The sequence below is a fragment of the Natator depressus genome, chromosome 9 (genome assembly GCF_965152275.1).
Source record: "Natator depressus isolate rNatDep1 chromosome 9, rNatDep2.hap1, whole genome shotgun sequence".
NCBI classification, from domain to species: domain Eukaryota; kingdom Metazoa; phylum Chordata; order Testudines; family Cheloniidae; genus Natator; species Natator depressus.
In genome coordinates, this window is record NC_134242.1 from 4,700,565 (window position 1) to 4,714,787 (window position 14,223).

The window sequence follows — 14,223 nt, forward strand, 5'->3', positions numbered from 1 at the left end:
CAGGGATTAATGGATGGGTTTGGGGGCATGGGAGTTTGAAGACTATTTCAGATAGTAGAGGGCTCTTTAATTTATTTAAAGATAAGGTTAAGGAGTGACTTGATTACAGTCTAAATATCTACATGGGGAACAAATATTTAATAAAGGGATCTTCAGTCTAGCAGAGAAGCTGAAGCTAGACAAATTCTGACTGGAAATAAAGGGTCCATTTTTAACATTGAGAGTAATTAACCATTGGAACAATTTACCAAGGGTGAATTCTCCATCACTGGCATTCTTAAAATCATGACAGGATGTTTTTCTAAAAGACCTGCTCTAGGAATTATTTTAGGGAAGTTCACTGGCCTGTGCTTTATATGAGGTTAGAGTAGCCGATAATAATGGTCTCTTCTGGCCTTGGAATCTATGAATCCAACAGGCAAAGGCAGAATAAGATCCAAGAGCTAGAAACTGAAGCTAAACAAATTCAAACTGGAAATGGGATGTAATGTGTGTGTTTGTTTGTTTTAACAATGAGGTAATTAACCACTGGAATTACCACAGGAGGTCAGACTAGATTTTCACAATGGTCCCTTCTCGCCTTAAGTTAAAAGCCCTGATTCTGCAACAACACTAAAGAGAAGAACATTTACAAAGAATTTCATTGTTTTCTCCTCTCTGTTTAATCTTTTACACAAATCTAAAATGGAACTTGCATTATACAACACAAACTTATTAGATACCCATCACACAGTGTCTGGGAAAAGTATTTTAAAATTAAAATGAATGGTTTGGCCCGAGATTAAATAGCAAGGAGTGTTCTCTGTGTAATGTTGCAATGGAAGCCAAAGATCTAATATTTTCTTTGCTGCATGTCCAACACCTACTTCTTCCCTATCTATTAAGTGTATGCCATTAGCCATATTGTGTTGACAGAAGAAAGACTACTTTGAATGCCAATAGCTATTTCCCTCAAAAATTTCGAAGTAATTTGCAAATATTAATTAATCCAGATGCCGAGCTCCACACTCTGAGTTAGCTAGATATTCTGATCTCCATTTTATAGATGGGGAAATTGAGGTATAGGGAGGTTAAGACCAACATTTTCAGAGATGGTGTAAGTGACTTGCACACACAAAAAGTCTGAGGGATACAGAAATAGAAACTAGATCTTTGACTTCCCGTCTAGTGCCTTAGACATACCACTAACTAGCATTATCACTTTAGTGAGAAATTGTGAATATATTCTTATTTCACTATAATGACCAAAACATTAAACTTTGATCATGAAACCAGACACTTTAAAATAGAGAATCTGGAGTAGGGAGAATTGCTTTGCATACAGTCAGAATCAAACTTCTTGAACTGAGTTTGTAAACGTTATTTATTTTAGTGGTACATAGTGCCTAGGCTAGGGCCATTGCCATATAATGCATTCAATTCCCAAAAGGATATAAAGTGTTTTAAAATTTCATAAGCCACTCAATAGGCAATGATACTGAAATCAAGCTATGACTAGGACCATTGTTAATACAAGTCATGTAACCTAGTTAACACACATGGTTAGGAGTCTGTAAGACCAAGGTTCTGTTCTTGCTTCTACTTCTATGACCTTAGACAAGTCACTTCAGCTCTTTGTGCCACATGTAAACACAAAGTGTATGTAGCATTTTGTTTTCATGAGCCTCTCTGTTTCTTGGACTTGGCCTGGCCAAGAAGTGGAAGACTGAGATCAGCCTAAAGCAAAGCCCCAGACCGAGACTTCAAGCCTCCACAATGGGACACATAAGCAAAGGTCTAATTTCAACCATCCAGAACATGGTGTTTGAAACCCAGACTTTCCAGAATGTCAGGGTGCTTGCATTTAGTCCTTTTAGAGACATTTGATCTGCAAAGTCAGATCCAGTTCTAGAGCTTGGACTTATTCCCCTCTCCAGTGAAACTCCCCAAAGCATAAGAGAAGTTGTTCGCTTGGTGAACTAATTCCCCTGTGGGCTACCCATTGCAGGACTGAAAATCACAGTAAGAAGCCAGTTCCTGTGAGAGTCACAGCCTAATTTTCAACCAAGAGAGGATCCGATGAGTATTAGATCAGTTGGAGGTGCCTCTGAACCAAAGCTCTGGGGTTTTCTGAGATTCATCCATTGCAATTTGGTGATGGATTTTTTTATATTTTTTTTAAACTCTGGAATCTGCTGCAATAGGTTTGAGATTTCAGGTTTTAAGGGGGATTCCCTGGGAGCATGTTCAAAATCTGAGAGTGCTCAGCAGTGGCGCTGATGTGGGTGCTGCAACCATGAAAGATGCTATTCCGAAAAGACGGGGAACAGCAAGATGACTGACTGTGCCAGTGGGATGCAAAGGAGACAGCTTGAGAACCTTCCACTATCTCAAGTCACTTCAGAAGAGGGGACATTTTTCCAATTTAAAGATATATGTTCATTTGCCGATTTGTTTCAAAGTAGCTGGAAGACCCCAGGAGTACTGATACACCAAAGCTTTGTCATTTCCCATTTTTGGCAGACATGCTTGTCTGTATGCCAGACTGACATTTAATATAAATCACTGACATTCACAGAATGTGAGCCAGGCCTGTGTGGGATCCTTCACTGATTTGATGTGCTGCAATCTCCAGTTTGTATCCCCATCTCTTTCCTTGAGTACCAGAGATGGTGCCTAGCAGCAAATGAGAAAGCTTCTCTGTACCTATTCATGAGCCAGATGGTTCATTCACAGCCTCAATTTTACTTGTATCCGCACTAACCTGGCATTTTGCTGTCAGCCACAGGTTTTGATACCTACAATTCTAAATGACTCTTTACATATAAACTAACCCTGCATCATTTGACCTGATGAGGTTCAACAAGGACAGGTGCGGAGTCCTGCACTTAGGAAGGAAGAATCCCATACACTGCTACAGACTAGGGACCGAGTGGCTAGGCAGCAGTTCTGCAGAAAAGGACCTAGGGGTTACAGTGGACGAGAAACTGGATGAGAGTCAACAGTGTGCCCTTCTTGCCAAGAAGGCCAATGGCATTTTGGGATGTATAAGTAGGGGCATTGCCAGCAGATTGAGGGATGTGATCGTTCCCCTCTGTTCGACATTGGTGAGGCCTCATCTGGAGTACTGTGTCCAGTTTTGGGCCCCAAACTACAAGAAGGATATGGAAAAATTGGAAAGAGTCCAGCGGAGGGCAACAAAAATGATTAGGGGGCTGGAACACATGACTTATGAGGAGAGGCTGAGGGAACTGGGATTATTTAGTCTGCAGAAGAGAAGAATGAGGGGGGATTTGATAGCTGCTTTCAACTACCTGAAGGGGGGTTCCAAAGAGGATGGATCTAGACTCTTCTCAGTTGTACCAGATGACAGAAAAAGGAGTAATGGTCTCAAGTTGCAGTGGGGGAGGTTTAGGTTGGATATTAGGAAAAACTTTTTCACTAGGAGGGTGGTGAAGCACTGGAATGGGTTATCTAGGGAGGTGGTAGAATCTCCTTCCTTAGAGGTTTTTAAGGTCAGGTTTGACAAAGCCCTGGCTGGGATGATGTAGTTGGGGACTGGTCCTGCTTTGAGCAGGGGGTTGGACTGAATGACTTCCTGAGGTCCCTTCCAACCCTGATATTCTAGGATTTCAGTCTTCATCCATCTATCTGTTACCCTGCATTCTTTTGGACCTTTACTATTTATTTTAGTTAATGTTTGTGCTGTGAAAATGTAAAGGCCACAGTTCAGCGTAGCACCTAAGTACGTGCTTAATTCATTTGACTTCAGTAGACTTAAGCATACATCTCAGTATTTAAATGAAGTGCGTAAGTGTTTTACTAGATCAAGGCCTAAGTCAATATTGTCTAGTGCAGTGGTTCTTAACCTTTACTGCAGCCTGCACCCCTTTGGTTTTCAAAATATGTTCTCGCACCCCTTATCAAAAATTGTTGAAGTAGGTCAGTTGTTTAAACCTAGATATATTTTTTGTTTGTATATTACAGTAAACGTTAAAAAATGTATGTTAATAAATACATAGGTTTGATGAAACAAAGTAGTTGTACTTACGTGCCTGTGCTTAATTTGTGTTTTCGATGATTTACCTTCTGAAAATATCTGGCATGTCTCGCACCCCCAGAAAGGGCCTCTCGCACCCCCGTGTGTGCACCCCAAGTTAAGAACTACTCGTCTCTAGTGATTACATCAGAGAACTGGGAGCCAAGACTCCTAGATTCTAGGCTTTACCAGTGACTCACTGTGTTACCCTGAGCAAGTCACAACCACAGCTGGTCAAAAATGTTGACATTGGACAATTTTTTTCAATCAACATTTAAAATTTCAACCAGCCACTAAAATTTAGCCAAAATGTGGACAATTTCATTAAGTTTTTCAACCAGTTTTAGTTTCCGCCTCCGTGAGTCTCAGTTTACCAGCCCGAAAAATGGGTACCCCACCAGGGTTTTGTGGGGTTTAAGTAATTAATGCAGGTTGCTACATTCTCTGTAATTCCCTCTCTCTGCACACTTTTAATGGATATTCTACCTAAGTATCTCACTTCCACGTTTTGATGATTAAAAGTTGCATGTTTTGTTTTGGAAAAGTAAGACCAGGATCAAATTATTTGAAGGTAACAGTGGAAAAACACCTAAGTGCATGACACTGGTTTCCCCCTACCCCCACCCCTATTTTCCATTGACAAATGATTTGGGCAATTTTTTATTTTTTTATGGTGTGAGCCTCCCCAATGAGAATGGAAAGGAAAATATTGAAAGTATGAACCATATGTCTTCTCCTAGCGGCAGCAAGATGAAGAGTCGCAGCTTGTTGGAAGAACAACAACAACAAAAAAGCACCAGAATTCCTGTGTTGGCTCTGGAAAATGTTGCATGTGTTGTCAGGGGAGAAAATTACCTATGTGAGAAGCCAAGAAATAGACAAATACTATTTTATCTGGTATCTTTTTAGTGGATATGCTGAAAAAGAGCCTTTGGAAGGCAGTAAAACTGGACAGAGCTTCTGTATTTATTAAAGGAATGGCTTTTATTATTTCCATAAGGAATTCCTTTGCCCACAGCCCACATATTCATTGCCACTTTGAGAATACATTTTTAATATTACATTCGATACTACCTCTTTTGTCTGTCTTCTGAGATTGTGCTTTAAGTAAATAAACAGTTGTAGAAAAAACGCGTATGGCCATATAGATCGGATCTTTACGCGCAAAGAGTGCCCGCTGATGAAATTCACATGTGATATTAAAGTGGAGAAGCTGTACATACTAGAGAAGGCTGAAATAATACACAGACACAGGGGGGAGAGAATCAGAAACAGGGGCTAAAAAACCAGATTCCACCTACTGAAAGACAAGTGAATCAATCTGACCGGAGAAAAATCTGAAACTAATATTCAAATAGGAAGGACACGTCTGAATAAAAGAGATGTAAAGGTGGTAGGGGACTATACATTAGACAGGAGCTGTTTGATATAGCTGCAAAATAGGGCCGTGACCTTTGGACTGTATAGATGAATGGAGCACATCGTGGAGCAGGGAGGTAATAATTGGCCTTTCTGTATGGCTCTGGTGGAAATACAACTGGAGTATTGCGTCCGAGTTCTGGACGCCTCCTTACCAGAGAGGTGTTGTTTACAAGCTGGAGGGAATTCACGGGGAGAACATGACTAAAGGCCCGAGGGAATGATTGTGGGGAATGATTCTGACAGCTGAAGCTGTATCTCTTGGCTAAGTGATGTGACAGAAAAGTTTTAACTAGGTTACCAGACTAACACTGAAACAAAGGATAATGTAAACCAAACAGCAAGAAGAGAAAGGATGTTTCTCTGGTGGTTAAGGTGCTGACTGGGACTCAGGAGATCTGGATTTAATCCCCAGCTCTTCCATAGAACGGCTGTGGGACCTTGGGCAAGTCACTTATTCTTGCTGTGTAAAAATTTCCAAAGTACCTAAGTGACTTAGGTGCTTTGGCAAGTTTTACCTTCTGTGCCTCAATTTCCCATCTGTAAAATGGAGATAATACTTCCCTACCTCTCAGGAGTCTTGGTAGGATGCATTCATTAATGATAGGTATATCTACCCATATTGCAGTAAAAGCCCCATATCCCTTCCAACAGTTAAATCTAGAGTGAAGGCGGCACTTAGCCAGGTGTTGGAGGGGAAAACCTGAATTACCAGGGAACTAGATGAGATTGCTTAATCTCACTCTTCCATCTCACGTTTCAATGATTTGGTGAATGTCTTGAGGGTAACGCGAGATACTTCTGAATAATTTTCTTCTCTTCAATTTTAATTTTTAAACATTGACACACAGCTGCTGCAGTGATGTGCGCAATATAGAACCCTGAGGAACTCAGCAGCAATCCCGGTAGTCTGATAGAAATGTAAAGTATCACATTCTCCAGTGCCAACTCTTTGGCCTAAATTGGTTACATGACATACCATTGTCAAGGATGCACATCCAGTCTTTTTTTTAATGTATATATAGAAGCCAAATCATTCCAACACAGCCATGCTGACTCCTTGAATGCAAGAGTTAACTAATTGACCTTCATACCCTGATATGCAGATTAAATAGGGAAATTGACATCAGTCTCATTATTAGTATTATGACTGTGGACCGGTGGTCTGTACAGAATTGCATGCAAGGTCTGGCTCCTCTAATTTTTCTTGTAAGTATGTTAGTATTACTATTATGAACTTCAATTCTAAAAAAAACAAAACCAAAGAAACTGTACACTTGGTGTGAACCCTACCACCAGTTCAAACTCTCCCCAACCTTAGGGAAAGCTCACATTCAGATCCCAACTTTGTGATTCAGGCTTTTCAGAGTACGCAGGGTTGAGGCATCTCACCTCCATCTGCTCGTAGCGTGAAACAGTCTTGTCTGTACCTGCTGTGGGTCAGCGCTCTGAAACCGCCAGCCTCTGGCAACACAGGCCCGGCCTTCCAGACTTCCACAGGGCTCGCTCTCTCTATACAGGTTAGCGAGAAGCACCCGCCAGCCCCCAACTCCTCCAAGCAACCCTCTGAAGCATTAAGTCCCTGTTCCACTGAACACTCAGATCCAGTATTCCCAAAGGAATAGCACACACCAGCTTCAAACTCAGGATCACCACTGAACACACAGCACTTACATTTTCATACAGTGAAAACAAGAATAAGTTTACCATCAAAGAACAGAGTCGAGTGATAGGGAGTGAGAATATTGGAAACAAATGGTTACATATGAAACAAAATCATGACACTTTCTAGAGCCTAAACTTAACTAACAGGGCATTCCCCTAACTCCAACAAGATAGTTTTCCCCATATTTTCAACCACTTTAGCTGAGATCCCTTCTCATAAGACCAAGCCTGCTGGCAGCTTGCTCTCACAGATTAAAGGAATGAGGGTGTACCTCTCTACCCCTTAGTTATACCCACAAAAGTTCACATGTAAACAGGGCTTTCCCCAGCTGGTTCAATTCTTCCTGTACATTTCCTCACTTTGAAGACTTCACAATCATTCACTAGCGTTCAGCTTTGATTGTAAGTGGATGCCCATTGTGAACCACACAATACTTAATTTGCATGTAAACAGATAGACAAACCTTTCTTGCCTGAAAGAAACCTGCTTTTTCACTTTTCTGGTGACCACTCCCTAGTCAGAGACTTTAAAAACATAAGAACGACCACACTGGGTCAGACCAAAGGTCCATTCAGCCCAGCATCCCATCTTCCAGAGTGAATGAACAGAACAGGTAATCATCAGGTGATCCATCCCCTGTCACCCATTCCCAACTTCTGGCAAACAGAGGCCAGGGAAACCATCCCTGCCCATCCTGGTTAGTAGCCAGTGATGGACCTATCCTCCACAAATTTATCTAGTTCTTTCTTGAACCCTGTTATAGTCTTGGCCTTCACAAGATCCTCTGGCAAAGAGTTCCACAGGTTGACTGTGCATTGTCTGAAGAAATACTTCCTTTTGTTTGTTGTAAACTTGCCGTCTATTCATTTCATTTGGTGACCCCTAGTTCTTGTGTTATGAGGAGGAGTAAATAACACTTCCTTATGTACTTTCTCCACACCAGTCATGATTTTATAGACCTTTACCATATCCCGCCTTAGTCATCTCTTTTCCTAGCTGGAAAGTCCCAGTCCTATTAATCGCTCCTCATACGGAAGCCGTTCCAGACCCCTAATCATTTTTGTTGCCCTTTTCTCTACCTTTTCCAATTCCAATATATCTTTTTTGAGATGGGGTGACCACATCTACACGCAGTATTCAAGATGTAGGCGTACCATGGATTTATATAGAGGCAATGTAATTTCCAGTATATATACACACAACTCGTCTCATACTTTCCATACATACATCTTACAATGTTTCTGATGACCAGTATGACACAAGCTTTCTTTCGAGACCTTACACGACATTCTTTTGGTGAATTCATGGGATTCCCTGTCCCCCTGTACCCTCTGCCACTCGGCATCCATAGGTTCTTGGGTCACACTCATGTCTACTGAAAAAGACTTTTTAGAAAGTGTCTCCATTATCTGTCCAAATGTCAGCATTATGGTTATGGAACTATTTCCACCTCTGTCATTTTCTGGTCTCTGATTTTTCCCTTCTCAAGTGTTTGGCCTCTTGCCTTTACCTGTCATAGGGTGGAATCTGGCAGTTCTTTCACTCTTAGACTGGGACTGCCCTGTAAACCAACTGCCTATCAACCTGCAGGCCTCACTGGGTTTCAAGCACCTGTGTTTCCTCCTTTTCAGAACCCATGACAAGTGACAGTGACACAGAGCCTTCCTAAAACACGTGTGTTTTTTATTTAGCAGTGATGGCTGATTCTAGGGGCGTGCGAGCAGGGTGGTCATGCTGGGTGCCAACTTCCAGGGGATTTCTGCTCTGATTAGCTGGCTCTCTTTTTTTTTTTTTTTTTTTTTTTTTTAATTTAAAACTCCACCAACTGGCCGGTTGTGAGTTCATTTTCTCCTCAGCTGCTGGGGGCTGGGTGGGCACTGAAAATGTTTTCCACCCTGGGAGGCAGAATGGCTTGGGCCACTCATATTGCAGTTGCAAGAAAACATTAGAGAAAGATTTTGCAGCAAACATACACTCTACATGCATATTTAGTCTCAACTACTCTTGCACCTCGCTGCAAGCTAAGTTAGATCAGCTTTCCCCTTCGGCTACAGGAACAGAATAGAACCAGTTTACATTCTCCTAGCAAGCCAGATCCTCCTGTGTGTCTGTAGGACACAGCCTTGTTCTCATTTTCCTACTCACCCTGTTCAAAATAGTTCTGGTGTTCCCCAAGGGGAGCAGACTAGAGCCATTAATGCTACACGCTCTGGCATTTTCCCATAACCACTCAAGTTTAAGCGATCAGGTGACTAGTAGAAAGAGCCACCCAGCAAGACCCCTAGGGTGAAATATCCATTCCATTCTTTGGTACACACACCACACTGGTATCTGGGTCTGTCACAATATTAATCATTTTTAACGAGCACTCTCGCATTTGTCACAGCTAGTACAACTGAACCTCTCCAACGCATATATATATATATATATAATGTTTTTCACTTACATAGCAAGTTCTATCCAAGGATCTCAAAGCTCTTTGCCAACAATGAATCAAGCCACACAGTACTCTGAGGCTAGATAACTGAACAAATAAAATAGGGCCTGATCCGGTGACTGGGGATTAGATTATAATATGTAAATATTTTCCCAGATGGAAAAACAGAGAGGTAAATGACTCGCCTGATGTCACAAAGTCTGAGATGGAGTTGGAAATAGAATCGCAACTTTCTAACATTTAGTTCTGTGCTCTTAACCAAAAGACCTTCCTTCTCCAATGAATGGGAGACTATATGGGAATCAGCGAGTAAACAAATAAATGTGGTAAACCTTATATCACAAAATAAACTTTCTTTTGTGAAGCACTGAGATCCACAGATTAACAAGCACAATAGAAAAGCTAAGTATCACCATGCTTCACATTTTCATGGACTGATTGGTTACCATCATCCTCCCAGATTTAAGAATTTTATTAAGATGATGTTAAAATAAAAAGAAAGCGGTACAGAGTTTAAGTGTAGAAGTTTCTGGTTATCAGGGAATAACAAACAGATTATCAAGGGGTGCGAAGTTCGGTTTAGGATCGGATGGCGTAAAGAATGCATAATCTGAAATATCCCCAATTGGGGGGTAAAAGGTTAACAGGGCAAAGTACAGATATTGAGATATGAGGGTATGTTGTTCATATAATGTCTATGTTCAGGTGTGGAGTATAATGAGTGGATACGATGATGAGGATGGATTTACCCTCATATGGTGAGATTTAATGTTCAGTGAGTTTATGGTTCCGGATGCTTCAGAGAGATTAAATCTTTCCACCTGAGACAGCTCTCAATGGCCATTAGTTCTATTGTAGCTATACAAACATCAACATTTCCTGAATCAACCAGGAGCACGGTATTCGTCCCAATAGGCTGTGGCTTCATGTTATTTCTTTCATTTCTTAGACAATTCCTTCTGATCCATTTGAAACCTGTGTTCTGTTTCATTCACTGAACAGCTAAATTTCCAGTCTTTGAGATGACAACATCAGCATGAGCAAAGGGGGAACACACAGGAGCCTTAACCATTCATCCCTTCCATCTTCAGATACATCCCGGGGAGATAACTTTGCCACCCCACCATTAGAGAGACATGGTTGGTTGGGTAAGATCTTGTATTGGTTCACCACAGAAGTTGGTCTAATAAAAGATATTACCTCTCCCACCTTGTCTCTGTCATATCCTAGGACCGACACAGCTACGACACCGCATCCAACCCACCACTGGCATTTCTTGCAAGTTGTCAAGATCCCACATCACGTGGAACAGGTGTATTAATAGAATCAACAACCAGAGACAGAAAAAGCATGTTAGGATAGTTACAAACACCAGAGTTACGAACTGACCAGTCAACCACACACCTCATTTGGAACCAGAAGTACACAATCAGGCAGCAGCAGCAGCAGCAACAAAAAATAAATAAATAAAAATAAAAAAGCAAATACTGTACAGTACTCTACTAAAAAAATAAAGGGATATTATAAATAAATTATAATACATTCTTCTTCTGCATAGTAAAGTTTCAAAGCTGTATTAAGTCACTGTTCAGCTGTAAACTTTTGAAAGAACCACCATAACGTTTTGTTCAGAGTTATGAATATTTCAGGGTTACGAACAACCTCCATTCCCAAGGCGTTCGTAATTCCGAGGTTCTACTGTACCTTGTCCATCCATTCCACACCCCTTTCTGGCTAATGGAGGATTCCTCCTTACAATGCAGGGTGTATTGATTTAAATGAAAGCAATTTAAATAATCAGTTTCAATCAGAGAGCAGGAAACCATTAAAATCGTTGATTTTAACTGTTTTGTATTTGTACTTCATTTATTTTCCTAAAGAAAGGTTGATTCTCATGGCTTGGTAACTATTAAAACCATGTTGATTTGCAATTAAATGTAGGCTTTACACTAATTTGCTTACTCTTTGTTAACCAGGAGGATACATTATATTATCTATGCACATTTCAAAATTATATAGCTCCACTTTCATTTATGTAGATTCTTAATTTTTACATTTTTTATTTTGTTAGAAAATGGTGAATGGTATATTTCTTATTTAGTAGGTGATGAATATTTTTTACTTGTGATTTATATCAAGCTCTATTTGGATAGAAATTCAAATTCAATTAAAAATGCACAAGAACAGCATTCTCATTTTTTTTGTAATTAAATAAAACTACCTTACATGTGCTTGATACACAAGAAAAAATTATCAAATTTTTGATAAAAAATTATCAAAACATGTTTTGCATTTAAAACTAACTGATCTATTAAACAAAGGAAGTATCTGTAGTTAATGAATTGAACTGATTGTTTCCGGTGAGCATGTCATTCAAGGTTTTAGAACTGGTAGATCTCATCCTTTCACAGCTAGTTGTTATTTATCGGTTGGAAGCAGAAAACAAGCATTCCTGCTTTTTCAACTGCAAACTGATTTCTCAACTTTGAATGACCTTAGTTATTGAAGTGAGCTAATTGAATAAACACATGAAAAAAATATTCTGTGCAGCTGCAGAAGAGACTACTGCTGTTAAAAGCTGATTTAGCATTTCAACAAATGAGTTTAAGGTGTTTAACCAGTGACTTCCCCCAATCCAGTGGTCAGACTTTCTTTAAAACTTGGCAGGAAACATGTACTACTTAATTTTTATAATATTTATAATATGTATTTAAATGTAGGCCTTCATATAGGTTGCCAATTTCAAAATTAAATTATAAATAGGTTTATGTTTTAAAAAATAAACCTGCATTTAATTTAAATCAATTTTTATCCATCTTGCTACAGTATATTCTCAGTGCTTCGCCTAGTCTAGAATTAAATGGCTCAAGTGATGGGGCTTTTATCTTCTCCCTTGGGAAACTAGTCTATAATCTAAGAGCTGTCAATTATTTTCTGACATTCATCAGACATTTTCCTTGTAAATTTGATCAGGTTACTCCTAGTTCAACCACCTTTTGCAACCACCCTGAAATATTCCTCTCCCTCTCTGGGATTTTGCCCCCTTCAGATAATGGAGTGAAGCCATGGTTAAGATCCATTTCAACAGAATTCACTTGCAGGAGTAAAGGGAAACCATCTTTCCCTACCTGTAAAGGAGGAAAAGCTGAGACACTCATTAATTCAGCTGAAAGCATCAGGCGTTTGCAATCAACAGAATTATACTCTGTTACCTCTTTGTTCCTCATCTCAAAGGAATTCCATCTATCTGGCCTGGTCAGGGAGCTAAGGGGTGACATGATGGATACATTCACTGGAGGAGGAGGGATCACCGTGCTCAGGAGAGGAACAAAAGGAGGCAGGATGACTGTGGAAGCCCTAACTCCTGCTTGGATCCCAGAGGACACCAGTGTATGCCATGCCTCTTGCAACACCGGTTGGAAATCTGTGGTCTGCACTCATCTTTACAGCTGCTTGCTGGTGTGCACTGGGAGACGGGGCCATTCCCCACCCAGAAATGCCTGCTGGGACCTACCAGCACTCCAGGCCACACTGGTTTCCCACACATACACCTTGTGTAACCCACTGTTCCATGTGTGTTGCAGGTCCACTTCTGTGCCCATTCCACAGAAGAAAATATGCCTTTTAGGGATAGAGTCAAGGAGCTCCATCTATTTAGTTCAACATAAAGAAGACTAAGGGATGACTTGATCACAGTCTTAGTACCTAGATAGGGAAGAAAAACTGATAACGGGCTCTTCAGTCTAGCAGACAAAGGTCTAACAAGAGCCAATGGCTAGAAGTTGAAGCAAGACAAACAAACTAAAAATATGGCACAAAATTTTAACAGTCCTTGGAACAATTTACCAAAGGATGTGGTGGGTTTTCCATAACTGAGAATTTAAAAATAGAGATTGGATGTTTTTTTGAAAGATCTGCTTTAGAATTAGTTCAGGAAGTCCTATGGCCTGTGCTTTGCAGGAGGTTAGACTAGATGATCACAATGGTCCCTCTGGCCTTGGAATCTACGAATCTATGATATGAGTCTGTTACAGGCCCTTCTGAGGAGCCCCTGGCTCTTTAGCTCAAACTAAAGCAGCTCATGCTGTTAGCTATGGAGATCCCCAGTGTAAAAGCATGACTTGCTACACCTGTACTCCCCAGCACCTGGACCCTACGTCCTACACGCTGGTATGTTGGCAGAAAAGGGTCTCTTGCATGCCCTCTCTTCCTTCCCTCTTTTGAGCATCCAATGAAGGGCCAGGCATAATTTGGCATATTTAGCTGGAAAGACCAAAAGGGGCCACCATTTTCCCCATTTGCTCTTTGGAGGCAAAAATGACATCAACCCATCACAGAGAGACATGGTGAAAACACTTCACAAATGTGTGTGTCATCCTTGTTCAGGGGTCATGCTAATCTTCTATTGTTCCAATTTTAGTCTACATCTTTTATTGGACCAGCTTTCAAAAGCTCGTCTCTCTCACCAACAGAAGCTGGTCACCTCACTCACCTTGTTCCTCTAATATCCCAGGACTGACACAGCTGCAACACTGCACCAACCCATCATGACATTTATGGGAGGACGTTGGCTCACGACATGATGATGCATCATCATCGTCATCCTGTTGCAATACTGTGGGGTGAAGATGCACCATAGAAGTCCAGTACAGCTTGAAAAGTGTATTGGAAGTTCAAAGCGTT

At 40.7% G+C, this 14,223-nt stretch overlaps 1 pseudogene; it reads right to left on the reverse strand.

Moving 5' to 3' along the window:
- Positions 1-13,881: 13,881 nt before the first annotated feature.
- On the reverse strand, positions 13,882-13,979 carry LOC141994276 (U6 spliceosomal RNA; annotated as a pseudogene).
- Positions 13,980-14,223: the final 244 nt, after the last annotated feature.